Source organism: Triticum urartu, chromosome 7A, assembly GCF_056163025.1.
Source record: "Triticum urartu cultivar PI428250 chromosome 7A, HENAU_Tu73, whole genome shotgun sequence".
Classification (NCBI taxonomy): Eukaryota; Viridiplantae; Streptophyta; class Magnoliopsida; order Poales; family Poaceae; genus Triticum; species Triticum urartu.
The window spans coordinates 246,750,817-246,765,691 of NC_141879.1; the positions used below are offsets into that span (position 1 = coordinate 246,750,817).

Below are 14,875 nucleotides of genomic sequence, written 5' to 3' on the forward strand. Positions count from 1 at the left end.
GTCTGACTACAGCCCCAGTACTGATTCTGCCGGATATACGCAAGGATTTCCAAGTGTATTGCGACGCCTCTCGCGTAGGACTTGGAGGAGTACTGATGCTGGATGGAAGAGTTGTTTCGTATGCCTCGCGACAACTAAAACCGCATGAGTTAAATTATGCCATGCATGACTTGGAGTTGGCTGCCGTAGTACATGCGTTGAAGACTTGGAGACATTATCTTATTGGAAACCATTGCGATGTATACACTGACCATAAGAGTTTGAAGTACATTTTCACACCGAAGGAGGTGAACCTTTGGCAGAGGAGATGGTTGGAGCTTATAAAGGATTATGACATGAAGCTTCACTATCATCCAGGCAAGGCCAACGTCATAGCAGATGCTTTGAGCCGGAAGAGTTATGCCAACACACTCATAAGCGTAGGATTGCCAAAGGAGTTGGCAGAGGATCTCAGGGAACTTCGATTGGAGATTGTCCCTAGAGGTTTTTTTGCAACAATAGAGGTTCAGTCTACATTGTTAGGAAAGATTCGAGAAGCTCGGAAGGATGACAAAGAGATCACCGAGATAAAAGAGAGAATGAGCAAAGGAAAGGCCAACGGTTTTCGTGAGGATGAACACGACACCTTGTGGTTTGAGGACTGTGTTTTAGTGCCCAATAACACAGAGATCAGGAAGTTAATACTTCAGGAGGCTCATGACTCACCATACTCAATTCACCCCGGAAACACCAAGATGTATGTGGATTTAAAGGAGCATTTCTGGTGGACTGGTATGAAGAAGGATATTGCCGAGTATGTAGTCGTGTGTGATGTATGTTAGAGAGTGAAGGCAGAACATCAAAAGCCAGCTGGATTGTTACAACCTATGCCGATAACCGAGTGGAAGTGGGATAAGCTTGGCATGGATTTCATCACGGGACTGCCCAGGATCAAATCAGGATATGATTCTATATGGGTAGTAGTTGACCGCTTGACCAAAGTAGCTCACTTTATCCTAGTGAAAACCACCTATACAAGTGCCAAGTTGGCCAAGATATACATGACCAGGATCGTATGTTTGCATGAAGTTCCAAGGACCATCGTATCAGATAGAGGAACCCAGTTTACATCAAAGTTTTGGAATCAGTTGCATGAAATTTTGGGAACCAGACTGGAGTTCAGTACAACTTTTCACCCGCAAACAGATGGACATACCGAGAGAGTCAACCAGATTCTGGAGGATATGTTGAGAGCTTGTGCACTAGATTATGGATCTAGTTGGGATGACAACTTGCCCTACGCAGAGTTCTCGTACAACAACAGTTACCAGGCCAGTTTGAAGATGGCACCTTTTGAAGCTTTATACGGAAGGAGATGCAAGACACCATTGTTGTGGGATGAAGTTGGAGACCGTCAGTTGTTCGAACCAGATTTGATTAAGGAATCAGAAGAGAAGGTTAAATTGATTAGAGATAGACTGAAGGTAGCTCAGTCCCGACAGAAGAGTTATGCGGATTCAAAACGCAAGGAGGTAGCCTATGAAATCAGAGACAGAGTGTATCTACGAGTATCACCACTCCGAGGAGTTAAGCGCTTTGGAGTTAAGGGAAAGTTAGCGCCACGTTTTGTGGGACCATACAGAGTTTTGGAACGTGTGGGAGAGGTTGCTTATAAGTTGAAATTACCCGAAGGATTGTTAGGAGTTCACGATGTGTTCCACGTTTCTCAGTTGAAGAAGTGCCACACAGAGATAGCCGACGTTCCTCTGAGAGATACAGTACCGCTGGAGGCGATTCCGTTGGATAATGATTTGACCTATGAGGAGAAGCCAGTCAGGATTCTCGAATTTGCCAGCCGAGTTACCCGCAGCAAAGTCATTAAGTTTTGCAAAGTTCAGTGGAGCCACCATACCGAGGACGAAGCCACCTGGGAACGAGAGGATGATCTTCGCAAGGACCGCCCACACCTATTTTCCAGCTAACCCGAATCTCGAGGGCGAGATTCATCTTAAGGGGGGTAGGTTTGTAACGTCCCAAATTTTCAATTTGGAATGTTATGCATTAGGTCATCCTTGCATATCATATTTTATTGCATTTTGGCTTGATCCTCGAAATCCTAAGCAACTTAAGGACCCTCGGAGAGAGAGTTGGGGATTTCACTGTTTTCATATTTGAGATTTTATCAAATATTGAAACGAGGGTTTTGGTTTTAATTATTTTCTCCCCAAAAATATTTCATGTTAAAATATATGAGAGGAGATAATATGTCTTCTCCAAAATAAATGAAATATTAGATGAAAAATATTAAAATCAAATATTTGATTTTATTCGGATTTTATTGTTATTTTATTTGCATTAGAAAAATTGCATGTTTTTAAAATTGCATTCTAGGGCCAAGAAAATGTTCATCTTGTTCGAAATATTTTATTTAGACGGTGGAAATTTATTTTGGCATTTTTAGATTTTTATTTGTTTTTCTAGGATTTATTTTCGTCGGAATCAGTTAAAAAAAGGGGGGAGCCCGTCGGACCGAGCTGGGCCGAGGCCCAGCTAGCCCAGCCACCCCGCGCCGCCGTCTCCCACCCGGAGACCACGACCGCCTCCGCCGCTCGCCGTGGCCGATTCGGCCACGCCACCCCGCCCCCTTCCCTAAGCCACCACCCCCCTCTTTAAAAGCCGATCCGAGCCCCCCTAGCCCCGAAGTCGAGCCGCCGCCGCCGCTTGCCGCTGCCGCCGCTACTGCCGCACGCCGCCCCACGTCGCCCTCGCCTCACTGCACCGCCGCGGAAGCCGTCGGAGCCGCTGCCGATCCGATCCGATCTCGCCGTTCGTTTTTTTCGGTTTAGGTAAAAACCGTCATTTAAAAAAAACCTAGTTCCATTTTTTTCGGTTTGCCGATTTTCTCGGTTTAGTTTATTTAGTGGGTGTTCGTCCGTACGTTCGTTTTAACGAACGGTCTTCACTCGTTAGCCGCAGACGGCGAACGCTCGTTCGTTAGCCTGTTCGTCAGTTTTCTTTTTCTCGGATTTTCCGTGATTATTTCCAATCGCAATTTCTAATCCGATTTTCGTTTTAGTTTATCTTTTCGCTCGTTTATCGGAATCAGGCGATTCAAGCGCCTAGATCTTCGTCTCGAAACCCTCTTTACGTTTAACCAACTTGAACAAGATTTTGATACAGTAAAATTTAACCTTCGTCCAGATTAGTAATCGGATCTTGTTTCTTTCGCAGTTTGAGTTTCGTTGCTCCGTTTGATTTGATTCTTTTTGCAAACCGAAGTTCTTAAGTTGAACTTTCTAGTTAGATCTATTATTTGAGTTTTACCCATGCTTCTTTGCTTGATTGCTTATGTATGCTATTTTTTGTTTGTGATAGAACACCCGGAGTGCGAAGCGTGCTACTACGAGTCTCTAGGTTTTGTGGATCATCAGCAAGGCAAGTAAAACTTTGATCATACCCCTTTATCACCCAGTTTTTATGCATTAGTTTCAACCCTCACACATTGCATGGTTAGGACTTGATAACATGTGGGATTGGGAAGTAGTTGATGAGGTAGAAACTATTACCCTGTTATTATCAAACCCTTGGGAGTTACTTCTACGTATTGCTTATATTGCCATGCTATGCTCGTAGACGTGGTTTGGGTGAGTGAATCCATGACAGATGTGAGATTGTTAATTAATGGTTCAACTTAAGGTGGCAACTTTAATACACATCTGGGTGGATTGCTTGTCGGGCACCTGTAGAATCCAGTGTTGTCCTAGGATATTCCGGAGTACCCGTGTGATAATCCTATGGTCCGCCACCCAAGCTCAAAGGGAACTGAGATATTTCAAGCTAGAAACTTTCGTGTGCAGTCACAATCTATTATGGGATCTAGCATTGTTGAGTAAGTTGCGTTAAGCTCTTGAAGAGGTAGACTAGCAGGTAGTGGGTTGTAGGTGGTATAGTCTATCCGGAGTAGAGAGTTAATGCTTCTGAAAAACTGTGTCTCGGTCATCCGTTTCTCAAACATCATGTAGTGCGAGAAATCCAACGGAGGAGATCGAGTCTTGTGGGGAAAAGTGCGCAAACATCTGCAGAGTGTATAAACTAATCATGGTTAGACGTGTCCCCGATTATGGACATCTTGAGTATCTAGTACTTGGATTATCATATGTATCTCATCACTCCAAATTAATATTGTTGGGTTGATAATTACTTTTAATTGGGATTGAGTTTGAGGAACCTTCTCAATGAGGTTTCAACTACCATGATAGTTAAATAAAATCTATTCCTTTGATGTAGGAAAAAATGGCTTTTCGCAAAACTTTAACCATAGTTTTCCACCAGTCAAATATGCATATAATGATAGCATTATTCTGTTCTTGCTCTACTGTGTTACATTGCCAGCATATTTCATGTGCTGACCCGTTTCGGGCTGCAACGTATTATGTTGCAGACTTTTCAGATGAGGAGTAAGGTTCGTTAGGTCATTGCCGTGAAGCTCAGCTATGCCGTTGGAGTTGATGGACTCACTTTATCTTCCAAGCCTTCCGCTGTTATCATATTAGATGGCCTTAAGCCATATTTATTATAATAAGTTCTCTTTTGAGACATTCGATGTAATAAATGTGTGATTTTCTACTCTGTTATAAATCCTTCGAGTACTATGTGTCTCGGCATTACCGATCCAGGGATGACACTGAATCATAAAGACTTGACCGTTTGAGGTCGGGTCGCTACATTATTCTTTACTTCTTTACGTATGCAAAATTGCAATAAGGGTTTTATAGACTTGTGGTACCTCTTCTAGTCGTTTTAGTGACATGTCCTCAAAAGTATATCAATTAACAAAAGGCCGGCATGCCTACAGTGGCGGAGGCAGGATGTTGGGGAGGGCCGGTTGGAGTAGAAAACAAATCAAATGTTGCACTGTTCATATGTTTATTAGGAACAAATCCGTAGTTTTGCGGCGGGGGGCAGGGCCCCTGCTAGTCATGTGTTTATCGCCATAGAATGTCTGCAAATAAGAACAATTTTTTATCACTACAATGATTTTGATAGTTGAATTTATCGGTACACATTTAACTGGGAACAGAAGTATTTTAGATGATGTACTCCTAATCCCTCATTCGAACAGTTGATTACTTCATTGGTTGACGAACCAAAAAAATGATAGGGCAAATACATACTATTAAGTCAATTTATGAACCTTGGCGGAGATGGAGATGTTAACTAATAGACTGATATTTGTCAGTTGTGACTGAAATTAGGTAATCCATAGAAGGATCAACTCTAAAAAATAGCAGAAAAGAGGAATATGGAACATTAGCATGGAGTTTTATAGTCAGAGATCTGATTGTGTCGATGACAATTGTTGAATTGCAGTTTGATCTATACCCTAACCACACACATAGCAATAGTGGCAGTGGCTCCAACGTCCTCAAAGGAAGTGAAACTGGGCTCCAAAATATCCTCGTTTCCTTGTTCTGTGTTCAAGGGCTGCTCGTAAGGGTGGTATTTCCTGAATTAGAAAATATCTATTTGATTCCTATCAACTCATAGCATGACAGAAAAAGGCTATAAAAATAGCAGACAAGAAAATGGCATCTAAGCGCTAGCTATACCACTCAAACAAATGCTTTTTTTGGTATTCCCAACTGCAAGACTACAATGAACCTTGTATCCATCTGTTTATAAATAAGCATTTGTAGCTAAGAATGGATCGATCAAACTGTGAAAAACAAACAAAATTGCGTACATAGTTGTAGCAAGGAACCAAAATCAAAGGGGCTCCAAACGCAGGTTGGGGAAACCTATCAAACTTGCAATTTGAGCAAGCTAAAAAGGCGATGAAATCAATGCTCTCACCTAAAGCAAGGAGGAAGCTTGCATGTGGTTGACAGTGAGGTGCAGAGGTTCTGGTTGTTGAACCAATGACACATGCAAAATTTAGGATTTTCTATTTCGTTGTGAAACGCATACCTTCAATATGAAAGAGTGACATTGCAAGACACTGGATATTACAATACATTTCAATTCAGCATCTAGAAATTGTTCTCCCGGTGGCAACCCCCCAGGCATAGAAATATAGGACATCGTGGTGAAAAATTTGAATAATATATTCTTATTGAAGTACAGTGAGAGCAAAACATAGCACACAAAGCGTAAATAGCAGACCTGAATATTTCAGCAGAAGTATTCAACTATTAATTGTAAAGAAAAATGAACAGGTTTGCATTTCATTGAAGATGCTCTAGCCATAGGGTGAAATTCATTTGAAAATCTAAAAACCCACAGTTGGTAACCATTGCCTACGGAACTGAACACACATATCCAAAACACCTGAAATCTAGTTTCCATAATTCTTTGTGGTACACAGCTAAATTGTAAACTTATTCATATATTTAATTGCTTATTTGATTCTATAAAGAAATTTTTGGACACCATTGAGAACATCAACACTCTAAGCGTGTGCTGCATACTATGTATATATTCCTAGAGCATGTGTAAGTATCATGAGTAGGCGTATTTGTCAGATCTTAGATGGGGAACGCTTGGCTGATCCTAACACAGACGAACGATGATTCCTCATCTGTGACATGTATTGGGGAACATCCTAAATCAGTAGAATGACAAAACAATTGTACATAGGGATCTTAAGAGTAGGTATGCGGAGCTGTGATGTAATATTGAGAAACTTAATTCTTAAATCCTAAATCAGTCCAATGACAAAACGATGCTACACAGGGATCTTTAGAGTAGGCATGTGGAGTTATCACGTAATATTGAGAAGCTCAATTCATAAATGTTTGAGTAAATCAAATTGTCAAGTGATTTAGTAAATCTGAAACTGTGACAAAAAGGACCTTAGATGCAGGGAATGTTGATGAGTGGGAATGGTCTAAACCTGTATATATAAAGTAGGTGTTGTTAGGGAGGAGGCAAAAACAGAAAATATAAAATATTGTGAGTGAGATTGCATAAATATCTTAGACCAGAAAGCTCAGAAGCTTCTGGGTGCTAATTTTCGTGCCACCTGAGGAATGTGCAGAATTCTGAGAGCATTGAAAAGGTAATTGGAGTGACAGCAAAAAAATTTGTGAACCATACGAAGAGCTTAAATTCTCATAAATCAGATTGAGCTTAAATACTCATAAACAAGACTCTGACCCTTTTAGTGCTGAGTGTGGTATTGGTGTTGGATCATGATAATTCACCTGCGGCAATTGTTCCAGAATAATGGTGGTTAACTTTGTTCGCTGTGTGGAAGGATCATCTATGCACTAAAATAATCATAACCAGAAGGATCATGTATGCACCAGATTGTCTTGTGTGGAAGGAACATAACCACAAGCATGCTGTTCAAACAATCCACAGTTCAATGTAAAGAAAACTTACTGGCTGGATAAAGTCGTTGTCGGCAGCAGAGGAGGACACCGCCACCCGGCCGCCCTCATGTTTTTCCGAGTGGTAGCAGAGGAAGGCTGGCGGGATGCTCATGCTCTCCCACCTTGTTGGGGCAGTAGAGGAGGACCGGCGGGCGGCTGCTCACGCTCGCGGCGGAGGAGAAGACTATGGGCGGGAGGAGGGCGGCGGCGGCAGAGGCAGGCAGGCGGCGGGAGGAGGGCGAGGATGGGCGGGAGGCGGGAGAGGATGGGCGGGCGGCTACTGACGGTCGCGGCGGCTCCGGATGTCCCGCGGCGAAGGGCTCCGGCGGAGCCCCCGACGCGCGACGGGCGGCGGCCTCCGGCTGTCCCAGGGTGAAGGGCGCGAAGGTCGGCCGCGACCTGCGGCGACTCCGGCTATCCCTCGACGAAAGGCGCGACGGTGGGCAGCTCCCGCAGCGAAGGAGCGACGGGCGGCGGACGGCGCGGGGAGGAGCAAGAGGGGGCGAGAGGTCGTGCGTACAGTTGTTTCTTTCTCTTTTTTTGAAGGGCGTGGCTGGTTAGCGATGGATTAAGTGTGTGGTTAGCAGATTAAGGGCGTGGTTGGTAGCGTTAACCACAAAAAGATTAATGGCCATTAGATATTGCTAATGGATGGATGTGATTGTTTGGATCTGCCCCTTCTCTTTCTTTTATAGGGGTAGTAGATTCTAATGTCTTTTATCTCATATAATATGCAAGGTTCACACAAAGAGGGGGAATTTCGGCAGCTGAAAATCTGGACCTAAAAAAGCTACGTCAGGCTACCTATTATGCACAACTCCAAAGAGCTGAAACTTCACGAGGATTTTTTATGGAATAAATAAGAAATACTAGAGCAAATAACTACCGGAGGGGGGCCACCTGGTGAGCACAAGACACCAGGGCGCGCCTGGCCCCCTAGGCGCGCCCTGGTGGGTTGTGCTTAGCCTAGCCCACCTCCGGTGCCCATCTTCTAGTATATAAGTCATTTTGACCTAGAAAATAATAAGAGGAGGACTTTCGGGACGAAGCGCCGCCATCTCGAGGCGGAACTTGGGAAGGAGCACCCCTCCGGCGGAGCGATTCTGTCGGGGGAACTTCCCTCCCGGAGGGGGAAATCATCGTCATCATCATCACTAACAACTCTCCCGTCTTGGGGAGGGCAATCTCCATCAACATCTTCAACAACACCAACTCCTCTCAAACCCTAGTTCATATCTTGTGTTCAATCTTTGTACCGAAACTATAGATTGGTACTTGTGGGTGACTAGTAGTGTTGATTACATCTTGTAGTTGATTACTATATGGTTTATTTGGTGGAAGATTATATGTTCAGATTCATTATGCTATTTAATACCCCTCTAATCTTGAGCATGATTATTAGTTGTGAGTAGTTACTTTTGTTCTTGAGGTCACGATAGAAATCTTGTTGCAAGTAGTCATGTGAATTTTATATGTGTTCGATATTTTGATGGTATGTATGTTGTGATTCCCTTAGTGTTGTCATGTGAACGTCGACTACACGACACTTCACCATATTTGGGCCTAAGGGAATGCATTGTGGAGTAGTTATTAGATGATGGGTTGCGAGAGTGACAGAAGCTTAAACCCTAGTTTATGCGCTATTCCATAAGGGACCAATTGGATCCAAAAGTTTAATGCTATGGTTAGAATTTATTTTTAATACTTTTCTCTTAGTTGCGGATGCTTGCGAGGGGGTTAATCATAAGTAGGAGATTTGTTCAAGTAAGAACAACACCTAAGCACCGATCCACCCACATATCAAATTATCAAAGTAGCAAACGCAAATCAAACCAACATGATGAAAGTGACTATATGAAATTCCCGTGTATCCTCAAGTACACTTTGCTTATCATAAGAGACCGTTTTGGCCTGTGCTTTGCCTCAAAAGGATGGGGCTACATTGCTGCACTTTTTTTTACTATTATCGTTACTTGCTCGTTACAAATTATCTTGCTATTAAACTACTCGTTACTTACAATTTCAGTGCTTGCAGACATTACCTTGCTGAAAACCACTTGTCATTTCCTTCTGCTCCTCGTTGGGTTCGATACTCTTACTTATCGAAAGGGCTACGATTGATCCCCTATACTTGTGGGTCATCAAGGCTCTTTCTTGGCACCGTTGCCGGGGAGTGAAGCGCTCTTGGTAAGTGGAAATTGGTAAGGAAAAATTATTACTATGTATTGAAATTTATTGTCACTTGTTACTATGGAAAAGAATCCTTTGAGGGGTTTGTTCGGGGTATCTTCACCTCGACTGGAACCACAATTAGTCACCCCTCAACCCACTGCACCTACTGAAAATATCGAATATGAAATTCCTTCAGGTATGATAGAACAACTACTAGCTCATCCTTATGCAGGAGATGGAACCGAACATCCTGATATACACTTGATATATGTGGAAGAAATTTGTGGATTGTTTAAGCTCGCAGGTTTACCTGAAAATGAAGTTAAGAAGAATATTTTCCCTTTATCTTTGAAGGGAAAAACATTGACATGGTATAGGCTATGCGATGATATTGGATCTTGGAATTGGAATCGATTGAAATTGGAGTTTCACTAAAAATTGTATCCTATGCATCTAGTTCATCGTGATCGAAATTATATATATATATAATTTTTGGCCTAGTGAAGGAGAAAGTATTTCTCTATCTTGGGGGAAGCTTAAGTCAATGTTATATGCATGCCCCAATCATGAGCTCTCGAAGGAAATTATCATTCAAAAATTGTATGCTCGGCTTTCTCATGATGATCGATCCATACTTAATACTTCTTGTACTGGTTCCTTTATGAAGAAGACTATTGAGTTCCGGTGGGATCTTTTGGAAAGAATTAAACGCAACTATGAATATTGGGAACTCGATGAAGGTAAAGAGTCAGGTATTATGCTTAAGTTTCATTGTGTTAAATCTTTTATGAATACTGATGCTTTTCAAAAGTTTAGCACTAAATATGGACTTGACTTAGAAATAGTAGCCTCTTTCTGTGAATCTTTTGCTACTCATGTTGATCTCCCTAAGGAGAAATGGTTCAAATATCACCCACCTATTAAAGAAGAAGTTAAAGAACCAATAATAGCTAAAGATGAAACTATTATCTATAATATTGATCTAGTTGTTCCTACTGCTTATATTGAAAAACCACCTTGCCCTGTTAGGATAAAGGAACGTGCTAAAGTTTCAACCGTGGTCAATAAAAGGTATATTAGAGCACCTAAACCAGCTGAACAAATCAAGGTAGAACCTAGTGTTGCTATGGTTAAGGATCTCCTGGTTGAAAATATAGATGGGCATGCTATTTACTTCTGTGATGAAGCTGCTAGAATTACCAAACCCGATGAAAAAGATAAACATAGACCCGTTGTTGGCATGCCCGTTGTCTCACTTAAAATAGGAGATCATTGTTATCATGGTTTATGTGACATAGGTTCCAGCGTGAGTGCTATTCCTTTTACCTTATATAAAGAAATTATGAATGACATAGCACCCGCTGAAATAGAAGACATAGATGTTACTATTAAACTTGCTAATAGAGACACCATCACACTACTTGGGATTGTTAGAGATGTTGAAGTCTTGTGTGGGAAAATAAAATACCCTACTGATTTTCTTGTTCTTGGTTCCTCACAAGACGACTTTTGTCCCATTATCTTTGGTAGACCTTTCTTGAACACCGTTAATGCTAAAATAGATTGTGAGAAACAAATTATCGGTGTTAGCTTTGGTGATGAGTCTCATGAATTTAATTTTTCCAAGTTTAGTAGAAAACCTCGTAAAAAAGAATTGCCTAGTAAGGATGAAATTATTGGTCTTGCTTCTATTGTTGTACCTCCTACTGATCCTTTAGAACAATATTGCTAGACCATGAAAATGATATGCATACGCATGAAAGAAATGAAATAGATAAGATTTTCTTTGAACAACATCCTTTGCTTAAACACAATTTTCCTATTGAGACTCTACGAGGTCCTCCTCCGCCTAAAGGTGATCCTGTGTTTGAATTGAAACAATTGCCTGACACTTTTAAATATGCTTATCTCGATGAGAAAAAGATTTATCCTGTTATTATTAGTGCTAACCTTTCAGAACATGAAGATGAAAGATTATTGAAAGTTCTAAGGAAGCACCGAGATGCTATTGGTTATACTCTTGATGATCTTAAGGGCATCAGTCCCACTCTATGTCAGCACAAGATTAATATGGAACCTGATGCTAAACCCGTTGTTGATCACCAACATTGGTTAAATCCGAAGATGAAAGAAGTGGTAAGAAGGGAAATATTAGAACTTCTGGAAGCAAATACAATCTATCCTATAGCTAATAGTAGATGGGTAAGTCATGTTCATTGTGTCCCTAAGAAAGGAGGTATTATTGTTGTTCCTAATGATAAGAATGAACTTATTCCACAAAGAATTGTTACGGGCTATAGAATGATAATTGATTTTAGAAAATTAAACAAAGCAACTAGAAAAGATCATTACCCCTTGCCTTTTATTGATCAAATTCTAGAAAGATTATCTAAGCACACACATTTTTGCTTCCTTAATGGATATTTTGGTTTTTCACAAATACCTATTTCTCAACCTGATCAAGAAAACGCCACTTTTACTTGCCCTTTTGGAACTTATGCTTATAGAAGTATGCCTTTTGGTTTATGCAATGCACCCACTACCTTTCAAAGATGTATGACTGCTATATTCTTTGACTTTTGTGAAAAGATTGTTGAGGTTTTCATGGATGACTTTTCTGTTTATGGGAAGTCTTTTGATGATTGTTTAAGCAATCTTGATCGAGTTTTGCAGAGATGTGAGCAAACAAATCTTGTCTTGAATTGGTAGAAGTGCCACTTTATGGTTAACGAATGTGTTGTTTTGGGCCATAAAATTTCTGAAAGAGGTATTGTGGTGGACAAAGCTAAGGTTGATGCAATTGAGAAAATGCCATGTCCTAAAGAGAACAAAGGTATTCATAGTTTCCTCGGTCATGCTGGTTTCTATAGGAGGTTTATTAAAGATTTTTCCAAAATTTCTAGGCCTCTTACAAATCTTTTGCAAAAGGATATTCCATTTGTTTTTATGATGATTGTTTAGAAGCCTTTGAAACACTCAAGAAAGCCTTAATTCCTGCACGTATTATTCAACCACCTGATTGGAACCTTCCTTTTGAAATTATGTGTGATGCTAGTGATTATGTTGTTGGTGATGTTCTAGGACAAAGAGTTGATAAGAAACTGAATGTTATCCACTATGCTAGTAAAACTCTAGACAGTGCTCAACGAAATTATGCTACTACCGAAAAAGAATTCTTAGCAGTGGTGTTTGCTTGTGCTAAATTTAGATCTTACATTATTGATTCTAAAGTTATTGTTCACACCGATCATGTTGCTATAAATATCTTATGGATAAGAAAGATGCTAAACCTAGACTCATTAGGTGGGTTCTCTTGCTACAAGAATTTGATTTGCATATCACTGATAGAAAAGGAGCGGAGAACCCCGTAGCTGATAACTTGTCTAGGCTTGAAAATAATCTTGATGACCCACAACCTATTAATGGTAGTTTTCCTGATGAGCAATTAGCTATAATAAATCTTTCTAATAGTACACCTTGGTATGCTGACTATGATAATTATATTGTTGCTAAATACATACCCCCTAGCTTTACATACCAAGAAAGAAAAAAATTCTTCTATGATTTAAGACACTACTTTTGGGATGACCCACATCTTTATAAAGGAGTAGATGGTATTATTAGACGTTGTGTACCTAAGCATAAACAGGAACAAATCCTATGGAAATGTCCCTCTGAAACTTATGGAGGACATCATGCGGGAGACATAACTGCTCACAAGGTATTGCAGTCTCGGCTTTATTGGCCTACTCTCTTCAAGGATGCTCGTAAGTTTGTCCTATCTTGTGATGAATGCCAAAGAATAGGTAATATCGATAAGCATCAAGAAATGCCTGTGAATTATTCACTTGCTGTTGAACCATTTGATGTTTGGGGATTTGATTACATGGGACCTTTTCCGTCCTCTAATGGGTATACTCATATTTTGGTTGATGTTGATTATGTTACTAAGTGGGTAGAAGTTATTCCAACTAGTAGTGCTAATCACAACACCTCTATTAAAATGCTTAAGGAAGTTATTTTCCCAAGGTTTGGAGTCCCTAGATATTTAATGACTGATGGTGGTTACACTTTATTCACGGTGCTCTCCGTAAAATGCCTGCCAAGTATGATGTTAACCATAGAATTGCATCACCCTATCATCCTCAGTCTAGTGGTCAAGTTGAACTTAGCAATAGAGAAATAAATTAATTTTACAAAATACTGTCAATAGGTTCCGGAAGAATTGGTCTAAGAAGTTAGATGATGCACTTTGGGCTTATGGAACAACATATAAAAATCCTATGGGTATATCTCCTTATAAAATGGTTTATGGAAAAGCTTGTCATTTGCCTCTTGAGTTAGAACATAAAGCTTATTGGGAAATTAAAGAACTCAACTATGATTCCAAACTTGCCGGTGAAAATAGGTTATTTGAAATTAGCTCACTAGATGAATGGAGAACCCAAGCTTATGAGAATGCCAATTTATTTAAAGAAAAAGTTAAAAGATGGCATGATAAAAGAATCCAAAAGCATGAGTTCAAAGTCAGAGAATATGTTCTTTTGTACAACTCTCGTTTCAGATTCTTTGCAGGAAAACTCCTCTCCAAATGGGAAGGATCCTATGTTATCGAGGAGGTTTATCGATCTGGAGCTATCGAAACAAATAATGCCGAAGGTACTAACTGTTGGGGATATAACTATCAGATATGACCCGCCCAAGAGGGGCCGGGTCATCTATTATGGCGGTTCATCTAAATGAAGCCCAAGAGTATACTAAAGATGGTGGTTCATAAATAGGCTTGTTAAAAGGCCCAAATCCAGAGGCGGCTTAAGGCCCGTAAGTGTAAACTGCCATGTATATGTAAACTTGTATTATAAGGCATGTAAGATGAGTCACCGAGCCAGACACGTTTTATGAGCCGGCCAGGACTGTGTAGGCCGCAGGGTGTCAACCCATGTATATAAGGGGATGACCCAGCAGCGGCTTAGGGCAAGAAACAACAAGTCGAAAGCCAGGCAAAGCATGTTTGCTCCCTGGTAATCGAAACCCTAGCAATACCATCTTAAACTAGAGTAGGCCTTTACCTTCACCGCAAGGGGCTGAACCAGTATAAACTCCCCGTGTCCTTTGTCCCGTTTTAACCCCTTTAAGCTAACCTCGTCGCAATGGCTCCACAACTAAGTCCTTCTATGAGGACATCTGCCGTGACACTTCCACAACAGTTGGCGCCCACCATGGGGCCTGGTGGTTTTGAGTTCTTAAATGGCAACTTCGAAGGGATCAAGGGATACGCTGTGGGCCGGATGACCAAGAGTCATCGCGGAAAGCTCTACATCGATGATGCAGGATGGGGCCCCGAGGCCGGC

The 14,875-nt window shown here is 41.0% G+C and overlaps 1 long non-coding RNA gene across 1 annotated transcript; it reads right to left on the reverse strand.

The window, feature by feature from the left end:
* Positions 1-5,263: 5,263 nt before the first annotated feature.
* On the reverse strand, positions 5,264-8,001 carry LOC125524068 (uncharacterized). The gene is made up of 2 exons (XR_007290537.2): positions 7,363-8,001; positions 5,264-7,181 (listed from the first exon to the last, which is right to left on the reverse strand). It is a non-coding gene; the product is annotated as an uncharacterized LOC125524068 (long non-coding RNA).
* Positions 8,002-14,875: the final 6,874 nt, after the last annotated feature.